This window comes from Amia ocellicauda, chromosome 4 (genome assembly GCF_036373705.1).
Source record: "Amia ocellicauda isolate fAmiCal2 chromosome 4, fAmiCal2.hap1, whole genome shotgun sequence".
Taxonomy (NCBI): Eukaryota; Metazoa; Chordata; class Actinopteri; order Amiiformes; family Amiidae; genus Amia; species Amia ocellicauda.
The window spans coordinates 55,551,353-55,573,483 of NC_089853.1; the positions used below are offsets into that span (position 1 = coordinate 55,551,353).

Below are 22,131 nucleotides of genomic sequence, written 5' to 3' on the forward strand. Positions count from 1 at the left end.
ATAAATATCCAGTGTGTTGTGATACTGTGTGTTGTGGGCGTGGAATAATTAGAAGCACCTAATATAAAGTTTTCGAGTTGTCAAAAGCAGACTCCACTACAGCTACAGAAAACGTGCAGTATCAAGACAAGACGTGACAAGACAGAACAAAGTAAGAAATTAAACGAAATGAAAGAGAGAAATTGAAAGAAAAAGGATGGAAAGCTGACAGAACACTGAACCAGGGATGAGTGGCAACATTCCAAAACAAGGTAAGACGCTGAAAATGGGGGAGCAGCAATCTTTTCCTTATTATAAAAAAATAGGGATTGATTTAGTGCCGAGTTCTGTGTTTCACAGAGAAGACAAATTGGAAGTTAGAAGGCTGAACAATGGTGCAATGTTAGAAATGTACAGATTTGTGAGAAGGAAACAGAGAGGTAAACCGGTTAATCGCTCACTTTGTACAATTCTGATTAATAACTTCAATTTGGATTTACAAATCGAAGAGCAAGAATTGTTCTTTAAAAGTGAGCTATTGAAGTATGTAAAGACATTGGAAGCAAAGTATAGAAAGACAACATTCAGTAGAAGAGCAGAATTAGAGGTGGCAGGATTCACAGTGCCGTTTGCAAGAATCGTGCATGACTCAGGAGATGGCGAGGCTTCAGATGCAGGTGCAGGAAGCCCGGAGAGCCATTTGATTAATTTGCAAAATGTGGATTCTGTAGTTGACGGGATACAAAAAGAGATGAGGAAAGGGAATGACTTGACCTCACAATGTAAAGCTCTGGCAGATGAAAGAGACACAGAGAGGTAAGAGAGGGGGGTTCGGTTGTATGAGGCTGAAGTGAAGATAGTTAAACTGAAAAAATAATTGAGAACCGTTTCAGACAAATTAGACCAGATGAGTGTTAGAAATGTCAATAAAAGGGTTAGCTGTAGAGATGACAAAAATCAAGAAATGCAGAGAGAGGTGCTTCAGCTTAGGAAGGAGCAAGATCAGCTTGCATGGGCTAATGTTAATTAGAGCAGAACATTGAGGTGCAAAAGGAGGAGATGCAGAAGCAGGTGCATAGTAAAAAAAAACAGACCATGAAACTGAATTACTATAAAAGAAAATCTGCAATGGATGATAAACCGAGCTTAAGTGTGGCAGACAAGGTTAGAGAGTTAAATGAAGAGGTAAAATGTAAACATGTAAAATGTTATATTGTATGTTATTTAATAGAAAAGCTTTATTTTGTATTTAAATATGTGGAATTTCAATTTGGTAAATACATAAACTAACTAGTGTTTCACAAAATGCCATAGGAGCTCTTGCCCAATGATGAAATATCCCAAATATGCCATGATTGAAAGGCATCTGACAACGTTTAGAAAGAGGGGGAATATGGGAAGTCTGAGGGCAGTTTACATATTTGTCAATTAGCTTCTGTATGTGAGATCTCTTTAAATAAAATGCATAGAAATAAACCAATTTCCCATTTATTTTTCAGGATAAATGAAGTTTATGTCCTCTCTGACTCTATGTTGAGGGGTCTAGAGCAAAGGATGCCAAAGCTTAAAATTTGTCTACTTCCTGGAACCGCACTGCAACACAGCACCCACCAACATATGTACCACTTCAGGGATCTGAAGGATCGTGTTTTTCTGAGCCATAAGCATCCCATTGGAATGCTGTACAGGCAAGATGGTCTGCATCTTTCGTTTTGATGTAATTTGTAACTTTTTACATTTTGCTAGACAAAAATAATTTTTCTATTTACTTTTTCATTTTTATTTCTTACTTTTCCTTCTCCCGTACAACATTAAAAGGCTCATTCCTTATTTTGTAATTTGACAAAAAGTGGTCAAATTACATGGAGGTAGAGCAACATTAACTTTATCAAATGTGATGTTTGTTTTTTTTCTTTCAGAAAACCTTGAAAGTAAGTGTTGATTAAATGCAAAGTTTCCATGGTTGATTTTTATTTTCTGGGAAGAATTCCCTGCTGTTTTTAATGTATATATTTGTGTTTAATATTTTCTGAACTGTCTGCAATTACATTGTAAGCTATTTACAATAAAGTTGGTATTTATAAAACACTGATATGTGAAAACAGCCTTCCATTGTGCCTGCAGGTATTTTTCTTGGTACTTGATCACGTTACAGTAATGTTCTGCAAACATTTTGCAATTCTGCTGGCAATATACGCAGTTTTAAGAGGACACGATGATGACCAATAGTAAACCGATTTATTGATCAGTTCAAAAAATGAACTTGCGTTTGCAGTTCATACTACATATGCACTGAATATTATGCTTATTATGTTTTACTTTCTAGTATAATTTAATTACTATACTGTAGGAACATTTTACTGTGTGGTATAAATCGGTATTTGTGTTGCAATACTAACAACACTGCGAATCAGTGTTAAAGTCCCGGCTTGCAGTGGTATGGTACCGATGTGCACACAGCGCACAGCCGCAGCTCAGCGCTGCTCAGTGTGTGCATGGCGGCGGCTCTGGCAGCGGAGTGTGCAGGTCAGTGTCCACTCTGAACACTCGGAGCTGCGCCGAGCTGCGTTTCGGTGCCGTTTCTGCCCAAACGCTGGACTCGCATGTTTTGTGATGTAGTTCACACAAATCGATACAAATGTATCAACTATCACATCCAAACGTTAGACAAGGGTCTCGTACTATGATACACGTGGTCGTTCTTAATATTTTTACTTTTCTTAAGTTTAAAACATCTTTTTAATGACGATAGGTAAAGAAAATCCATGATGGCGGATTTGAAAAAAAAAATAACAATACACGTTTTTGGTGCCTAAATTAAGGCATAATCTAACCATTTACATGTATAACAGCTTTAATTAATTATTTTTTAAAAATCAGTCGAGTTGAGTTTAAAGCGAATGGCAGGGAGGGACACAGTTCAGCCCTGACCTGTTGTAAGCAGAGTCTTTGCTAAGCTTTATTTTATGTTGCGATTTGTTCTTTCCACCAGGCCAGAGCTCTGAGGGTGGTAGGGGATGCTGATTTGACAGGCCTGTTTCATAATTTTACCCATGAAATGTGTGCCCTGCTTGGAGTCCATCTGTTGGGGGAACCCCAGTGTGGAATCACCTCGGCTGTGAGAATGTGGGCAGCAGTGGTTGTAGAGCAGTCCCTGCTGCAGTGTTAATTTTGGCAGCTATTTTAGATTTAGTTTTAGACTTACTCTTTTGACTAAAATGCTGGTCAGTTTTAGTCATTTTTTTGTCATTTCACCTGTCATTAGTTTTAATTAATATTAGTCAATGAAAAATCCTGTCATTTTAGTCTAGTTTTAGTCAGTGTAATTTTACTTATTTATTTATTTATTTATTTATTTATTTATTTGTATCACCATTATGCATTATGTTTGATGCCAAATGTTTACATCAATTAGTGGATAGTTGCAAAACAAACATATTGATTGACTTAATTTGAAATGTATTTGAAATCAAGTCACAAACAACTATCGTAAACTTCATGGTCACAAATTCAGATTGAAGTCTCTCTTGAAAATGTGTGAAATAAGAATAGAGTTACAAGAACAGTACAGAAGCATATAGTGGACTTTATTCAGTTGCAAATGCAATCCCACAGTTGCATTTTAATTTATGCACATGCTATTTAGATCAAAATGCAAATACAATCATCCCATTTGTATTTTTATATTCCAGTGCGCACATTCGCTGACAATATAAAAATGTCCAATGGCTTTTGCATTAACATATTATTTTCAAACACTTCCCCTGGGGTCTGGGCTGGTAGTGTTTCGAGATTTGAATTAGTTTACTTGGGTTTACCTGGGCGCAGGCGGGACACTGTTGGCACCATTTTCTGACATCGCAGCCCATACCAGGCCACCACCAGTACATACGCATTTGTTGTAACATGGGATTGTGACGGGTCAACCCAGAGCCGACTTTCATAGATAGCTCCGCCATTTGCAGATCTCACAAGTTGAACTCTTTTTCAGATGGCGCTACTTTTTTAAAGAATGTTGTAACATTCACAGAATCAGAATGTGCAGTCGTGACAGATATGTGTTTTTTCCATTGTTGGTGCTCAATAACAGTTGTTCTCCCTCCACTAGCAACTGAAAAAGATGCATTACAAATGGTGCAGTGAAGCATTGTTTCATCATGGTCTACAGGATGTATAAATGGAAACTCTTTTTCCATTTGCCCATTTTAATGACATTTTTGTTTCTTAGAAAGAGAGTGAAGAGGAAGAAGGAGGTATGTCTTTCTCCTCTTTCCCTTTACTCCTCTTCATGCTTTCTCCTCTCCTTCCTCTCTTTACATTTACTCCTCTTCCTCTCTGGTCTTTTCCTTCTCTAGCAGTCTTCCTCCTCTCATTAATGTTCTTCTCTTTTTCACCTTTCCTGTCTTACTCTTCTCAACCCTCCTTGCTTAATATTTGTCACTAAAATGGAAATTAGATTTTTTTTTATTTTTTATTTTTTAAACCTAGGATGCAAATACTGGGTCAAAATGACTCAGCCTAATGTTTTTTGTTTGCTGTATTGACTTACCCAAAAAATGTCATCATCTAATATTCCAGGAATTCCGTAAATAATTTGTTTTTATGTTCCAACATCATAGTTTTGTTTTTTAATTTCTTATTTTTTGCATGACTTCCCCAAGTCATATTGTAATGGGGAGGCTACCGTAGGAAGGGGACCCAGATGCAGAGTGAGAGGAATCCGAGGACAGATCTGAGGTCAAATGGCCAGTAAACGTCAAATGTCAAAGGAGAATCTGAGAGGCTTGGTCAAAGAGGCAAGCAAGAGGTCTGAGATCAGGCAAACCGGGAGAAATTGGGAGACGTGAAAGAGTAGCAAAGGTCGGTAAAACAAAGGCAATAAGGAGACAAAAGTCTTGGAATTGATACTGGAGCATAAACAATACTTCACGAGAAGTGAAGGGCATGAAGTGATTATATGAAGTGGATGTAGGGCAGGAAAACAAGGGTCAGGTGCGGTGATTAGTGCAGTTAGGGAGAAGCAATGTTTCAATAAGTGAAAATACTGGAGAAAGGGAGCAAGGGTGACATCTAGTGGCGACAGGGGGGAGTGTAGCAAGGGAAAGTCAAACAGGGGACGTGACAGTACCCCTCGCCTGAGACACGGCTCTAGCTGCTACAGACTGGGGACGCCAGGGATGACCACGGGACCGGGGGGCAGGATCTCCGGGATGGGCCTGATGGAAGTCTGTAATGAGGGACGGATCAAAAATATCAGACGCAGGAACCCAAGAGCGCTCCTCAGGACCGTATCCTTCCCAATCAACCAGGTATTCAAGCCATCCTCTACGGCGACAAGAGCGGAGCCAAGGGCGGAGGAGGAACCGGAGGAGAGCTGAGAGCGGGATTGGCGGGCGGAGCTGGGTAAGATATTACCGGTTTCAACAGAGAGATGTGAAAAGTTGGGGAAATCCAGTAATGTGGTAGCAATTGCAATCTATAGGAAATAGGGTTAATTTGTCTCAGGATCTTGAAGGGTCTGATATAACGAGGGCTTAGATTATTTGAGGGGAGTTTAAGTTTGATGTCGTGGGTCAATAGCCATACTGATATTGAGGAGCCAGTCTCCAGTGACGGTCTGCCTGTGTCTTCTAGTGATGGATGGCTCTATGGGGTGCATATGAGCTGTTTGCCAGACTGCGGCACTTCGGCGAAGCCAGTTGTCAACAGCGGGGATATCAGATGCGTCTTTGGTCCCAGGAAACAGTGGAGGCTGGTATCCTAGGACACATTGGAAAGGAGAAAGGCCAGTAGAGGAACTTATTAGAGAGGTCTGGGCATATTCTGCCCATGGTAAAAACCTGCTCCAATCTTTCTGGTTGTTGCTGCAATAAGTCCATAGATATCATCCAATCTCTTGATTCAGTCGTTCAGTTTGGCCATTGGACTGGGGATGGTAGCCTGAAGTGAGACTTATGTTAACATGCAGAGCTTTAAAGAAGGCAGACCATACCCGGGAGGTGAATTGAGATCCCTGATCGGACACGATGTCCTCCGGCAAACCGTAGACTCTGAAGACATGATGGAACAGGGCTTCGGCAGTGTCCAGTGCAGTAGGAAGACCTTTAAGGGGAACAAACTTGCAGGACTTAGAAAATTGATCGACTGCCACGAGTATGGTGGTATAGCCCAGGGAGTTTGGCAGATCAGTAATGAAATCAATAGCGATATGAGACCATGGTCGATGAGGTATAGGGAGAGGTTCAAGGAGACTGACAGGGCTTTGATGGGGGGATTTAGATTGAGCGCAGGGTTGACAGGCAGCAATAAAGCGGGTGACATAAGTAAGCAAGGTGGGACACCAGAACTTTTTTCTGACCAGAGTGACTGGACGATTAATCCCGGGATGACCGGAGGCAGGGGTTGAGTGAAGCCACTGAAGCAACTGGAAAGGTACAGAGGCAGGGACATATGTGCGGTTAGGTAGACAATTAGATGGAGCTGAATCTGATCCATTATATCCCAGTGGATGGGAGCAACAATGCAGGTGGAAGGAAGGATGGGTTCTGTAGATAGCGAGACCGTCTGATTGTCAAATTGTCATGATAATGCGTTTGCTTTTGTATTCTTGGAGCCGGGCCGGTATGTAAGAATGAACTGGAATCGGTTAAAGAATAAAGCCCAGCGGGCTTGTCGGGGATTGAGTCGTTTTGCGGACTGTATGTACTCTAGATTATGATGGTCAGTAAGTACAAGAAATTTATGTTTTGCGCCCTCTAACCAGAAGTTCACAGTTTCCAATGTCATAATTTCGCTCTGCGGGAGAGTTTCTTGGAAAAGAAGGCGCATGGGTACAGTTTGGATGGCTGGCCATGGTGTTGAGATAGCACAGTGCCCACTCTGGATTCAGAAGCATCAACCTCTACTACAAATGGAAGGGAATGATAGGGTTGCTTTAAAATAGGAGCCGAAGAAAACAACCTCTTGAGTTTGTTAAAGGCATCAGTAGCTGTCTCGGACCAGGTTAGGGATGGGGCAGAACCTTTCAGCAGAGATGAGAGAAGGGAGGCAATCGAACTGAAATTATGGATAAAGCGCCTGAAAAAGTTGTCAAAGCCGAGGAAGCGTTGCAGTTCCTCGATTGCCCGGGGCTGTGGGCAGTCTGTGACGGCTTTCACTTTGTCTGGATCCATATGGGCACCATCACCATCTATAATGTAACCCAGAAATGCAATGCGTTCACAGTGAAATTCACACTTTTCAGCTTTTACATACAGGTCATTCTGCAACAGACATTGGAGTACCTGGCAGACATGGGAAATATGCTCAGAAAATGTAGGGGAATAGATTAGAATATCATCAATATAGACGATGACAAATTGATTTAAATAGGGTCTCGGTACCTTGTTAACGAAAGCCTAAAAAACAGAAGGGGCATTGACAAGAACAAAGGGCATAACAAGGTATTCATAATGGCCGTTGTCAGTAATGAAAGCTGTCTTCCACTCATCCCCCTCTTTAATTCTGATCAAGTTGTAGGCGCTTCTCAGGTCCAATTTCGTAAAGAATCGAGATCCACATTCCAGAGAGGTGAGTACCAAGGCCAGAGGGTAATGGTATTTAACAGTGACAGAATTAAGTCCTCTGTAATGAATACATGACTGAAGTCCGCCATGTTTTTTGGCAACAAAAAAGAAGCTCGTCGCAGCTGGTAATGTGGAAAGTTGAATGATGCCTTGTTCCAGAGCTTCCTTAATGTATTCCTCCATGGCCTGAGATTCTGGGAGGGAAAGAGGATAAATACGACCCCTATGAGGAGTCGAGCCTGGGAGGAGATCAATGGCACAGTCTCAGGGCCTGTGCGGTGGCAACTGGGATACTTGGCTTTTGCAGAACACGGCCGCTAAATTCTTAGGAGGGGACTTTCGATGTGTGTGGCTCAACATGGAATAGACAGACAATAAGAAAAATATTGCAACCCCCAGGCGAGGATTTCACCAGTCTTCCAGGAAATGGTAGGATTGTGACGTGCGAGCCAAGGAAGTCCCAGAATGAGATCCGGGCCAGGGGAATACGTAACCAGAAGGGAAGTTTCTTCGATATGGAGAATGCCTATTTGAAGCCGGAGAGGGACTGTTCGGTGACAGATATGACCAGTGCCGATAGGTTGGTTATCAATAGCCGTGATCTGGAGAGGAATGCCTAGTCGAGTCCCTGTTGCTCCGTGTATGAAGTTGCCAGCCGACCCCAAGTCTAGTAGCGTAGAAACAAAAAGAGCATTAGGACCCCAAGAGATTTTTGCTTTGATGAGACTCATGGGTAAGATGTGAGATGTGCATGGGTAACTAGCGGAGAGGAACAGTGACTGGACGAGCAGCTGAGTTGAGTAGTTGGTGAGGAAAGATCGGATTCAGCATATGTTGATCAGGAAGAAACTGCAGGTTCGTGTCAGTGTGGTGATGTTCTGAGTGTAGGAGAGTGCAGGATCGAGGGTGACTCCTAGGTTCTTAGGTTCTAAGAAGAAGGACAGAGTGTCGTAGATTCCAAGGGGATTGAGATGAAGAGCTCAGCAGAAAGTGAGGAAGAGGGGGAAAAAAAGAGGAGATCAGATTTGGAGAGGTTGAGCTTGAGGTGGTGTGAATGCATCCAAGCAGAGATAGCAGACAAGCAGGAAGAGATGCGAAAGGGGATGAGAGTGTCGGATTAGGGAAAAGACAGGAAGATCTGGGCATCATCTGCATAAAAATGCTAAGAGAAACCATGGGATGCGATGAGGGGGCCCAGAGTGTAAAGAGAGAACAGGAGGGGGCCCAGGATGGAGCCTTGGGGTACACCTGTGAGGAGAGATTGGGGGGTGGATAAGGAACCTCGCCATGTCACTTGGTAGGTCCGGTTGTTGAGGTAGGAGGAGAACCAGGTGAGAGCAGTTCCAGAGATTCCTAGGTCAGCGAGGCAGGAGAGGAGGATGGAGTGATCGACAGTGTCAAATGCTGCAGAGAGATCTATCTAACCAGAAACATCATCAACCACAAAACCCAGATTTATGCTTAAGGTACTGTGAGGCACTAAAACACTACAAACACACTATCAGACAGAAAAAAACTACAACACACCAACAGAAATCTTTTAGACATAGAAACCTCTACCAATCACAACCAGTTCTGGGAAATGTGGAATAATCTAAGCACAGCAGAAAAACAAGAACCACCAATTCAAAATGGAACAATTTGGAAGAACTATTTTTCATACCTCTATATAGACATCCAAGAAAAAGATCTAACTCAAGATCAAAACCAAATTAATTAAAAACTTAAACTTAAACTCTTAGAACAATCAATTAAAGACAACCAAAACACAACTGACTTTCCAATTTCCTTTTAAGAGCTAATTGACAAACTCCAGACCCTGAAACCCAAGAAGGCTTGTGGTAGCATCAGCCCTGAGATGTTCAAACACAGCAGCCCAGAGCTGCAGGAAGCTGTGCTTAAGTTATTCAACCTAGTTCTGCATTCAGGCTGCTTCCCTGACATGTGGAACCAGGGGCTCATCACCCCAATATACAAGAGTGGAGACAAATTCGACCCCAACAACTACCCCAACATCTGTGTGAGCAGTAACCTGGGGAAGGTGTTCTGCAGTATCATTAACGCCCAGATACTGTCCTTCCTTGCTGAGCACAGTGTCCTGAGTAACAGTCAGATTGGATTCCTCCCAAAACACCACACTACTGATCATATTTACACCCTACTCACCCTCATGTAAAACAAAAAAGCAATGGAAAAATATTTGCCTGTTTCATTGACTTCAAAAAAGCTTTTGATTCCATTTGGCATGAAGGACTATATTATAGATTATTTCAAACTGGGGTAGGGGGTAAAGTTTATGATGTAATAAAATCAATGTGCACAGAAAACAAGTGCGGAATAAGGATTGGCTACAAAAGGACAGAATTCTTCACTCAGGGGCGTGGGGTGAGACAGGGCTTCGGTCTGAGTCCACGGTGTTGGAGCGATCTGCAACTCCTGGCCTCACCCTATCTGATGAGGAGATCAAATTCCTGCTCTACACAGATGACCCGGTGCTGCTGTTGCCCACAGAACAGGGGCTTCGGCAGCAGCTGGCACTACTAGAGCAGTACTACCAGACCTGGGCCCTGGCAGTAAACATGAAAAAGACCAAAATAATTATCTTCCAAAAAAAAAGCCCAGATGTCAGGAGAGCAGATATCGTTTCACTCTAGACAACACCGCCCTAGAACACACCCTGAGCTACGATTACCTCGGACTGAAGATCAGTGCGTCAGGGAGCCTTTGTCCTGGCAGTGAAAGCACTAAAAGAGAAAGCCTGAAGAGCTTTCTATGCCATCAACAGAAAACTATATAAAATAAACATCCCCATTAGAATCTGAACCAAGATCTTTGACAGTGTCATTCAGCAGATTGCACTGTACGGCAGTGAGATATGGGCTCCACTCAGTGAGCAGGACTACACAACATGGGAGATAAACACCTGTAGCATTATGATGGGTGTATTTTGATAAGAGCATTTTAGCTCTGAGCTGAAGCACTGATCTAAGGAAGACCTCTCCCCCCCAAAGTTATCAGATTTCCTTAAAGCGTGGGACTGGTTTACATCAAAGTGACAGTCGTGGGAGGATGGCACCGAGAATAGGCCAAATAGTTTGGAATCCTGCTGTGAGATGTCTGGAGAAGGGGGCCTGTAGTTAATAAAAAATCTTTGAAGTGGACGAGAGCCGAAATCCCGACATAGAGCTACGAACCCGGGCCAACCGGCATTTCCAAAAGATGGCATGGATTGACAATAGGACACTGGGGGCTGAAACCGAAATCCAATCTCAAAAACTCAAGAACCAATCACCTATTGATCTGACAGGCGCTTAAAGGACAGCGCACAGCCTCTCTCTCTCACCTGAACCAGTAACTCGCTGCCACAGCTCAACCTGTAGCTCTGTTGCCAGAACCGGAACCAGAAATCAACTAAGTCTTTGCCGGCAACAGAAGAGTTAAACTGGGAGAAGGACATTGAGCCGTATGAAGAATTCTTTTAAAGGACTTTATTAAATAAAGAACTTTACAGACTGCGCATGCCCGCCTGTGCCCACCTGATCTGTGGAGTTCTACAGCTGGACAATTGACTAAGTCGACTGAATACGAAAGTTTCATTCATTTAAATAGCTATTTGAGTCTTAAGAAACTTGACCCTTGGAACCAAACAGGGCCCTGCTTTCCTCAAAGACTTTGTCTTCAAATAAGTACGGTGAGAGACCCTGCTTGCAAAGAAGATTTTGTACACAACCTTGGAGTCTTCAAACCAGTGGAAAATCTGTTTGGAAAAGACTCTACATTCGCGAAACCCCAACTTCCAGGTGCATCGACTGAGTGGAAGTTCTTGGACAAAGCCGAACCAGACTGCCTTTGTTCCAAACCACACAGACCTCGTGCCATGTGTTGTTATCTGAGCCCAAAGCCAGAGAGGCCTCTCTGCGACGAAGTTCAGATAAGTTTAACAGTTTGGAGTTTGTGATTCATGAAATTTGAGAAATCAATTATAAATGTTAATCTGTGTTAACTCTAGAATGTGTAATATCATTTAGTTTTGCTTAAATATAAATGTGTCGCATTAAACTGTTTTGTTGATAATTTTAGAAATAAAATCTGTCAACGCCGAGAAATATCTTCTCATTCCTATTTAACTGTTTAGTCTGAAATTGACACATGTTAATAGACATTAGATTATTGGTGGCCCTGCCTATCCTTAATCATTGAATAATAATCAGTTAAGGGAAATTGTGGTAACAAGTAATGATAGGATCTTTCTCGGCACCTAAACGTAAATGAGAAGTTACCTTACATAAATACTAACCTGCGTAGTTATTTAATGTCCGACTAACAATACTAATGAGAGACTCACCTTCGCCTTACTAACCGGTATTGTAGTCATTGTGTTTATAACCTTTTTTGTTTAACGATTTGTGTGATCCCATGGTCCTTGATTTGGTCACGGAAGTGATTTGTCTTTGATTTGTTGATCTAGAGTTGAATTTTAATTAGTTTTCCCTTTTGTATAATTAGTGTAGTGCTACATTTAGTCTTTGTTTTTGAATAAATTTGACAATTTATATCTTTGGAATTGGTGTCTGCGTCCAATTATTACAGAAATTGAGTTCTACAAGATTCCAGGATTCGTGATTAGGTGATACTATAAATTCACTTCTTTAATTGAAATGTATAAGTGTACCTTACGCTACATACCCAACAGAGACCCTGCATGCAGAGTTCTGCAAATACAGGTGCAGAGAAACAACCCCAAACTTGCATGCAGGGCCAAACTGGTCCGCTACCCACTGCTCATCCCCATCCAGAAGAGAGCACTGAAAGTCCCCCAGAGTCACTACAACACAAGGCCCAAGAGCTGAGCCCAAGAAAGAGCCCCCTCAGTCAAACAACTTACTGAACAAACTAAAACCTTTTATCTGGAACATTGGGACACAGAAACTAAATCCCAAAGTAAACTGGATTGCTATCAGGCCCTAAACAGAGAATACACTCTGGCAGAATTTCTCTTCACTCTCAGAGATACGAAGCAGAGACAGATCCTGACCAAGTACAGGCTCAATGACCACAGCCTGGCCATTGAGACGGGCCGACACAGTCAGAGCTGGCTGCCCAGAAAGGAGCAGCACTGTGGTCACTGAGAGACAGGAGAGGTGGACACAGAGAGGAGCAGGGCTGTGGTCATTGAGAGACAAGAGGGTCGAGACAGAGATGCACTTTCTCCTGCAGTGCAATAAATATGCCCAGATAAGGGACACATTCTTTAATAAAATAATAAATGCCCACCCAACCTTTGACAAAATTGAGAAATGTCGATAACTTGCCACAGCCTGAGGGGCACAGTGACACATGAGCACCAGCTGTAGGTAAAATGTAAATACTCGTTTGTAATGTATGTCCTTGTATTTCCTTGTATTTATGTCCTTTGTGTATGGAGTTGGGTCCTTGTCAACTACGCCACCTGAAGAAATCCTCTTAAAAGGACGAAAATGGCAGTGCAGGAGTTGTGGTGCAAATGGAAAAGAAGTCTTTATTGCAAGCCGGCCCGGAAGAACAACAGAGCGAACACCTTTCTTATAGATCTCTTCCAGGTTTTGCATTTTATACAGTTCTAAACAAAAGGTGCATAATGTCCAATCAGCAGAGGGCAGTGTCCTGGATGTGCATGTGGATTGGCAAAACCATCACAACCTGAGACTGGGGTCCCCCATGGGCTGCCCTCACAGAAGGGAAGTCATCACCACAGCCTCAAGCACGGGATGGGGTGCGGTATGGAATGGAATCAGGATGCAGGGGCATGGAACGGTCTCTGGTCATCTGCCCACATCAATGCATAGGAACTACAGTCAGTGTCACTGGCACTGCATCACTCTCAGCATGTCCTCTAGAACAAGCATGTCTTAGTTTGCAGACAACACAACAGTACCCTGGTTCAAATCTTGACAGGAACCTACAAGATCCTTTAGGATCCTGGCCTAAATCCTGTTCAAGAACAACATCCTGGTCAAAATCCTGTTCAGGACTGGGATCCTGGTCAAATATTTGGTATTCTGGATGAGTTGTCCATCTCTGTAAGCATTTCTGAATCAGGCTAGACCAGATAGGGCCCCATGGCTCTTGATTAATCAGCTATGACCAACTGAAGAATTGTAGGAGACCAGCATGAGACTGTGAGTGCATTGCCATCCTTATTTTTCTTATTGGATGGTAGTAGTTATATAGGGAACTCTTTAAGGGGGGTTGTGGGGGATTTGACCTTTTGACCTTGAACTTGAGTTGAACTCGAGGCCCTCTTCATAGAGGGCGTGTCCCGCATCACTGAATAATTAGCATATATGTGGGCGGAGTTGACAGGGTACTGGAATTATAATATGTGGGGGCGGGGTTGACAGGGCACTGTAGGAATGTACAGGGGGGTGGGGGGGTCTTCAACTGTTTTTCAAACCCTCCAAAAGATTTGTATTTAAGCCAGACTGATTCTTTAGTAAAATGGCTCCTTTTCCCTATGCTATTGAAGCTCTAAAAAGCTCTATTTAAGCCCTCCTGCTTATTTAGTAACATAGATATTTTTCCCTACAATAGTGAAGCTCCAAAAGAGTTCTATTTATGCCCCCCAGATTCATTAGTAACATAGATATTTTTTCCTAAGCGAGAGCCGCGAGGCTGTCTCTTCAACAGGGCCAAAGGGGTTAACTCTTCCAAATGGACAAGGGTTATGTCAGTCTGGAGCTTTTTGAGCTAGAGAGGGTGGTGAGGAGATGTCTAAATCTTTTGTAACCTTGGATCTGTGAAGAATTAGTATATTTGAGTTGACAGGGCACTAAAGGCAGGGGGGTCTGTTTACAATTTGAGAACAGGCTCTGTTTACATTTGAGGCGATGTGACTGGGCCCCTTTATAGCGGAATGTGGCGAGAGATAGCGTTCTGTAGAAGCGGTGGGGGCTGTGGGTAGTTTAAGAGGCACAAGTCATTCTCCCCAAACAGATTGTATGGAAAGAGACATAAACAATATAATCAATATAATCTACAACTACACAATACAATACATTTCCAGAGTTACAGACAATATCAAACGTATTATTTAAAGAAAAAGTTAATGTAAAGCTTGAATAAATACAATGATCAAGTATGTGTGTGTGTGTGTGTGTGTGTTGTGTGTGTGTGTGTGTGGGTGTGGGTGTGTGTATGCGCGTGTGTGCGTGTGCATGTGCGCGTATCTGAGTGTAGGCTGGAGATTACGGCCCCAGGTTTCTTCTTTTTTCTTTTACAGATCTTAATAAGTTTCAACCCTTCCTCCAGTTTGCACAGATTTGTACTAGACTGCAACTTTTACTGACAGAGATAAAGAATGAAAAGTCAGTCTAAATGGACTGAACTTTAGAAAATCCTGAATGTGCGTAAAATTAAAAGAAATGTAATACAGAAAATGTAAATTGAAACTTTCAGTAATCAACATAATCTCAGTAAATACTACACCTACCCAAGACCGATATTTTCTTGCATTTCAGGATATATCAAATGTATTATTTAAAGAACAGATACATGTAAAGATCGAATAAATACAATTATTAAGTTTTAAAGGTGTGTGTGTGTATTCACAACACCGTGCAATGTAAATGAAATGTAACGTTATTAAGTTAAGAAATCCTTAAATATAGAAGAATTATAGAATATATATATTATATAAGAAGCATAGACTACAGTATATATGTAGAAACTGGGAAATTTCAATACAACTCAATAAAATCAGCATTTGTAATAATATTAGTAACAAAACATCAAATTATTTTAAATACATATGTAATATAATCCAGTCATGCATTAAGATTAAGTAAATACACTCAATACGATCTAAGCACAAACCTATGTGTGTATGTATATTTATATAATTTACACATTAGAATAGCTTGGGGGTGCAGTCTGTAGACCTTAATGGTCTTGGTTGTAGTGACAATAAGAAGTTTGAACAGCCTTCAATACAACTAACTAGTAACATTCTTACAGACATAAAGAATGAAAACACAATTTTAATAATTTTCCCCCTGACAGTAAGTAAATGAAACTAAACCACACTTATTTAAATACACTTAAGAAATACAGTATATAATTGACATTTAACTTTGTTAGTTAGATAACTCTCCAAGGTCGAACAAAAGCCTTATAGTAGTAACTGTCTTACAGAAATAAAGAATGAACCCTATGATGTTAAGAAAAAAAAAAAAAAAAATACATGTTACATATGTATACATAATTAAGTATATGTCTATTAAACCAGTAGATCTGTACTTTTTAGTTAAATAATCTCTGGTCTCAGCACCTCTGGGGAGTGAGACCTAGTTAGCAGCACACATAAACAGAAACAGACAGAGGCCAGAAGGAGCAGCAACCATAGAGGCCACAGTGAAAGATAAGCGCAGAGGGAGACACAGCCACACTAGAGTTACATCCGATCATGTGTAAATCAAGCAGGTTTTTAGTGAGATACGGTTAACCTAAAACAATCAGGCACAGAAAAGAGATATGGTCTAGAAATAGAGAAAAACGAAAAAATCAAACATACATACATACATATATACATACATAAATAACCAAGCATAGGGTGAGTTATAAAGACCTAACCGACAGTCAAATATTTGAACGTTTTATTAAGAATTTGCTTCACCAAAACAGTTTACACAAGAATCATGAGGCCCTGACACAATCACACCAGCAGTAGAGGGGCTTCAGAAGCTGCACATCCTGCTCTCAGCACCGCGGTGGGGGTTTGCAGGGAGCTGTATGGTTCTATCAACAACACAAAACTACCCCCCCTAATGACTGACATTTTATCACCAGAAATCCTGCACAAATCCAGCGGTCAGGCACTTCAAATAGTTATAGTAGAGGAAAGTCAAACAGTAGAATAAATTGTAACATTTAGAAATGCCCTATAGGCGGTATGTAAGAGATGGATTATAGCCTTAAATAGATCAAATGAAAACAATATATATATATATATATATATATATATTTATATACCCATGTATTCTACATGTAAAAATGACCCATTCTTAAACTTGCCCTTTTCATTGCCATATTTTATACATGGAGCGTCTTTAAACATTTGGCATATCTTACCAGCTTTGTATTTAAATGGCATTAGTATTGTGTACTTGATTATGGTGTAATGTGAGTATACGAGGCTGTTTGTGTTGTCTTTCCACCTCTATACAAACAAAACATGCATTTAGTTATGTCACCTACAGGCGGCCTATTTATAGCTTCAAACACCTTAAACATGTTTACATATTTCAACGATCGTGTTTATATTGAGGAATCCGCAGAGGGATCTAGATTATGCACTTTTATTCCTTTGAACCCATAAACAGGTTCTGAAAACGAAGAGCACCGTACGATGTATTCCAATGTTTTCTGGATTTTAAACCAGCGCACCATCCACGCAAAAACATTGTAATTCTTTAACATTAATAAATACACCCTATTTCACAGGATAAGACTGAAGACTCTGTATAGGATGTTGAAGAAAGTGTTTTGTGATAATTATATAATGTTTTATATTAATACTAGCATTAGAAGTAGTTTTGTATACAGACTGAGCAGATTAGATTTTGCAGGACACGTAAAGGGTCAACAAGGTCGATTTGTTAGAAACTCCTGTCAGTAATGAAAGATTACACAGTGCTGAAATAGCCTACAGATGTCTGCTGAGAATTTGTTTATGACTTAATCGTTTCTCAAGATAGGCAGAAATTGTTTCTGTTAATGAGCGATTGACACTAGGTAAATGACGACCGTGGGATCGCATCTTCCTAGTGCACATCAAAGACGGACATCTGCTTTGGATCCATCACCTCTTCACGGGAGGACAGATCGTAAAACGGACCCGGCCTTTATCTTCTGATTGGATGAACGGCCATAAGATGTTACATCATTTTTCCTATAAAGCTGTACTCATGTTTGAAAACATTAAGTCTCACTGAAGGAATTATTCCTGACGTGGGGCTTCCGAGCGGCTCGATTAAAGTTCTATTTGCTTTATCTTCACAACTTCTCCACAGGCTTGGGGGGTCCGCAGGTGTATTAAAGTCTGCAGCGTAGGCCCGGGGGCAAGCCGGAGAGGGAAGAGGTTTGCGGGCCCTGGCAGCCTCCTCGGTTTTTGGAGAAGACATTTTCTTTGTCTTCTGAACTGAGTCCCACCCCGCGGCGCTCTTAGAAGAGGGCATGTCAGTACATGTCCACACGCCGCCAACCGCCTTTACATCTCCGCCGCCCTTCACGGCGGAAGCACAGTCTCTTTTTAACAGATTCCAGCTCCAAGCATTTCTTCAAGGCCTTAAAACCCTCATTCATTTTGCTTATGATCTCTTTCAACGCCAGCCAATCTGTACCATCAAAATCAATGATGGTAACCTGTGTTACTTCCTCCTCCATCTCTTCAAACACAGGCTCCCTTCCGCTATAACAGGCGATAGGTTGTGTAATCCGGGCCCTCTTGAACACAATTAGGTTGTCATCGGACATAGTCAGACTCATCACTGCTCTTCCGAACCTCTGAACTAGCGTGCTGTCCCAGTTATAACTTTCAAATTTCATAGCCTTAGGTGGGATATCAGGGTCTCTTTTCCTGTATTTCAGTGCTTCTAGCGTCTTATCCATATAACCGTTGTCTCTCCACTCAGCCACATGCCGCCAATCCTCGTAAGGGTATTCAATTCTGGGTAAAAAAGGTGTAGACATATCATCATCATCTCCTAGCTCATAAAGCTCCACACTGATATATCCCTTTTCCTTTTTAAAGTGATAACCCTGTCTTCAGCCATCCGTCAACTCCCAGATCCGTTTGAGCTTCAAATCGCAGAGTGAAGGACCTCTAGCACGGGTTTTCTCTCACAGGTTCTCTCGTAGATACCGTTGAACATGGTGAACAATCAGGATGGTTTGATATATTAACATTTATTTATTTTCGGCAAGTGACATCACTCAGCCCCCCACTACAACAGAATCAAACCAAACATACCTCTTTCGTTTGTGCTACGTTTGTGCCGATTTGTGCAGTTGAAACTAATGTTTCAGCTATTCTAATATTATAGATATAATGAAATTAAATTATAATTACATTATTTTTGCTGAAACAACTATTGCATATCTGTCTGCTTGGTCTTATGCTGGGGTCACACTACACAATTTCTACAATCCGGCCTGATTTTGTGAACAGTGGGCAGTTCACACTTAACGACTATTTTGCACTGAAATTATGTATTTTGCGTCTTGAATGAGTGCACACTACAGGATCGCTTAAGTACAGGGGAACACACACTTAACGACTGATCTGAAATCCCTGTCGTGGCGATCTGCGTCACAGCCTCAAAACTTCCCACATCTCATGGAAACATCCAGAGAAAAGGTAAACAAACATGGATGTGGACATTTACAGGTCATTTTTGTGTAGTGCAGATCTGCGCTGCACCACCAATGGGATCAGTGGATTTCTGCAGATCTGTGCAAAACTGTGGAAAGAACGCAACCACAAACTGCTGTTGCGGTTTGTGTTCATCTGTGCAGACAAACACAAAAAAATTGAGAGAAAAGAGGATGAGTGTGAAGACGTGGCTGGGGAGGCGAGGGCAAATAGCCTGTCTACTCTGTGTGAGAGCTGGAGGTGAGCAACATACAGGCAATATACATCCCACAGTATGATCATCACATTTTAGGGATTGATATTTTGCGCAGACCTGTGTCAATCACAGATATTAATTGGTATTTGTATTTGAAACTATTGTTTTCGCTGTATTACAGTTTTTTAAAATAACCTGCCCTGAAACAACCATTGGTAGCTGAAGTATTTTAATAAATACTTATGAAAATCTTATTCTCCTGTCATGTTTATTCTTCCTATTAATCATACAGTCTCTTCGGTCTGACTTCGGATCAGAAGATTGAGGGTTGGAGTGCCTTTGCGGTCGTTCCTGGTGTTACGACGTCGAAGCGGCATCTCGGTCGTTTTTGGGGAACTTCGGAAGGGCCAGCCGGCGTGCTAATGCTGCAGCCGTCGCCGGCGCGTTGTGTCTGATAACCTTACGGCAAACAGGCAATGCCTTGCGCCTGTGTCTGCGGCAAGAAAAGTGAGCGACTCTCCCCCGAAACCAGGGCACGAGCGCCTGAGGCCTTGGAGAAGACGGGCATCGATCCCACTGCCTCTCGCATGCTAAGCAAGCGCTCTACCACCTAAGCTAATCCACCCAGCTCTCGGTGAGGCCGACCCCCACTTCTTCAGTCGCGAGTAAGTCCTTTCCTGCGCTTCAGGCAAGCTTGCAGCCAACTGCGGACGACTTTCCTTCCTCGGTGGCAGCCATCGTGCCGCAATAGAAAAGGATTGTCAGGAGCAAAACTTTCAAAGTGACCGAAAAGATCACGGCCAAGATGTGATTTACATGAGCTGCAGAAACGTTCATGGACATATGTATATAAGTAAGGATTTAATCACAGATAGATAGAGAGAGAGAAAATGCACCACACAGGTCCTAGGGGAAGAGCAACGGATCCACTTTCCCTGAATGGGAATTGAACCCGGGCAGCGGCAGTGAGAGCGCCGAATCCTAATCACTAGACCACCAGGGACAGCTCTGAGAGTGACCCGCCACACGCAGCACTCTGGGCGCAACTTGGCTCACTCGGGACCTGGCCACGCGACAGAGCGAGACGTGTGCGTAGAGCAGAAACCTTTGTCACGGGCAAGAGGCGGGCAGCAAGCTTGGTTCCATGGTTTAATGGTTAGCACTCTGGACTCTGAATCCAGCGATCTGAGTTCAAGTCTCAGTGGGACCTGGGGCCCTTGGCAGGGGCACCTTCTTCTCCGATAAGCCGCGTGGTCGCCACCGGGGGGCCCCAGCCCTTGGTGTTTCAGGAAGGTGAACGCACCACGCTGGGGCGGGGAAGCGGTGGTCTCCCTGGGTGAGGGCTTGTGTCTGCGAATAAGGCCTGTTTATGTTCCCTCTTGGCAGGCTTGGAGACGAATTGTCGAAACCTCTGGGTCAGCGTGGTGCGTTCACCTTCCTGAAACACCAAGGGCTGGGGCCCCCCGGTGGCGACCACGCGGCTTATCGGAGAAGAAGGTGCCTGTGTTGACAGATTACAGTCCCAAGGTGGGGACTGTAAGATGTTATTTGTTAGAATGTATTTTTCTATGGGAAGTTCTATACCATCTGGTTTGGTAGAGGAAACAGACCTCCTCCCTTTTATCTAAGTTCCCTGGTAGCCCTGGTAACCTTATCTTTATGACCAGAGACCAAAAGGGACCTGTCCTCTGATTGGCTCCTAGCCAAATTCAAAATGACCCCCACTTCTAAATTACTTTAGCATAAGGCACCAAGTCATGGTGGTGGCAAAATGCTATTGGTTGGAAGGAAACCTTAAAAAAGGGAAAACAAAGAGAATTTGAGTTCTCTTAACTTCTTCATCCTGCAACGAGACACAAGACAGAGCTGGAGAGGAGAGACAGAGAAAGACACACTGCTTCCTGCCTGACCAGACTGGCCTATAAGCTGTACTGTGAGGAGAAAGAAGAAAATGGGTATTATCTGTTTCTTACTGTAATCCAGCAGAAGCTTAATATTACTTATTTTCAGTAATATAATTGAATGATATTAGTTTCCTATTTTTGTCAAAATAAATTATTATTGCACATCTGTGACTTGACTACATCTTCCCTCTAAAAAGAATCTTAAAAGAGAAACCAATTGACCTATGAGTTTTCAGTTCAACTATTTATTTAGATTGACTGAAAAACCAAGCATTCCAAATTCTTTTACAATGTCATGGCGTTAAGATAAGAGAGTGGTTGTGAATGTACGGGGGCCACATTCCTCGCAGCTTTTCAGGCTGCTCTCCACAGAGGCCAGACCTTTTTTTTTTTTTTTTTACCGTGATTTCTCAGACTGAGAGTCCACAAGGACCAAAGGAAGTAATCCAAGTGCAGGCTAGAAGTTGAAGCAGATAATCCGATAAGGGCAAAATGAGAGAGAGTAAACAGAGACAGTCAAAGATCGATCGATCAGGCGAACAGGCTAGTGGGGAGATCCAGAAGGGGTAAATGAGTGAAGTTAGCAAGAGGTCAAAAAACACGGAGAAGCAAACACGAAACAAGGCTCAGAATTGATTCTTGAAAGAAAGCAAGACTTCGCAATGAATCTATGAAACAGAGGGGTTTAAGTACTGTGAAGGAGAGAGGGACCAGAATTGGCCTCGGCTGGACCAGAGAAGTGAAGATGGCGGCGAGGACGGCCACGAGGCCGAGGAGCAGGAGCAGTGGGATGAGCCCTGTGAAAGTCCGGAATGAGAGACGAATCTAGGATATCCGAGGCCTGAACCCAAGAACGTTCCTCTGGACCATACCCCTCCCAGTCGACCAAGTACTGCAGGCATCCTCTGTGGCGACGAGACCGTAACAGGGTTCTGACAGCATATGCCGGACCGTTGTCTAGATCCAAGGGAGGAGGAGGCAGAGGAGAAGAAGAAGAAGAAGAAGAGTCCTGAGGAGAATCAGAAGGAGAGGAGGGATCGGGGCATACAGGTTTTAACAAAGAAACATGAAATGATGAAG

General features: G+C 42.4%; 1 non-coding gene across 1 annotated transcript; it reads left to right on the forward strand.

Moving 5' to 3' along the window:
- The first annotated feature begins 20,285 nt into the window (after nt 1-20,285).
- Nucleotides 20,286-20,357, forward strand: trnaq-cug (transfer RNA glutamine (anticodon CUG)). Its single transcript has one exon. It is a non-coding gene; the product is annotated as a tRNA-Gln (tRNA).
- Nucleotides 20,358-22,131: the final 1,774 nt, after the last annotated feature.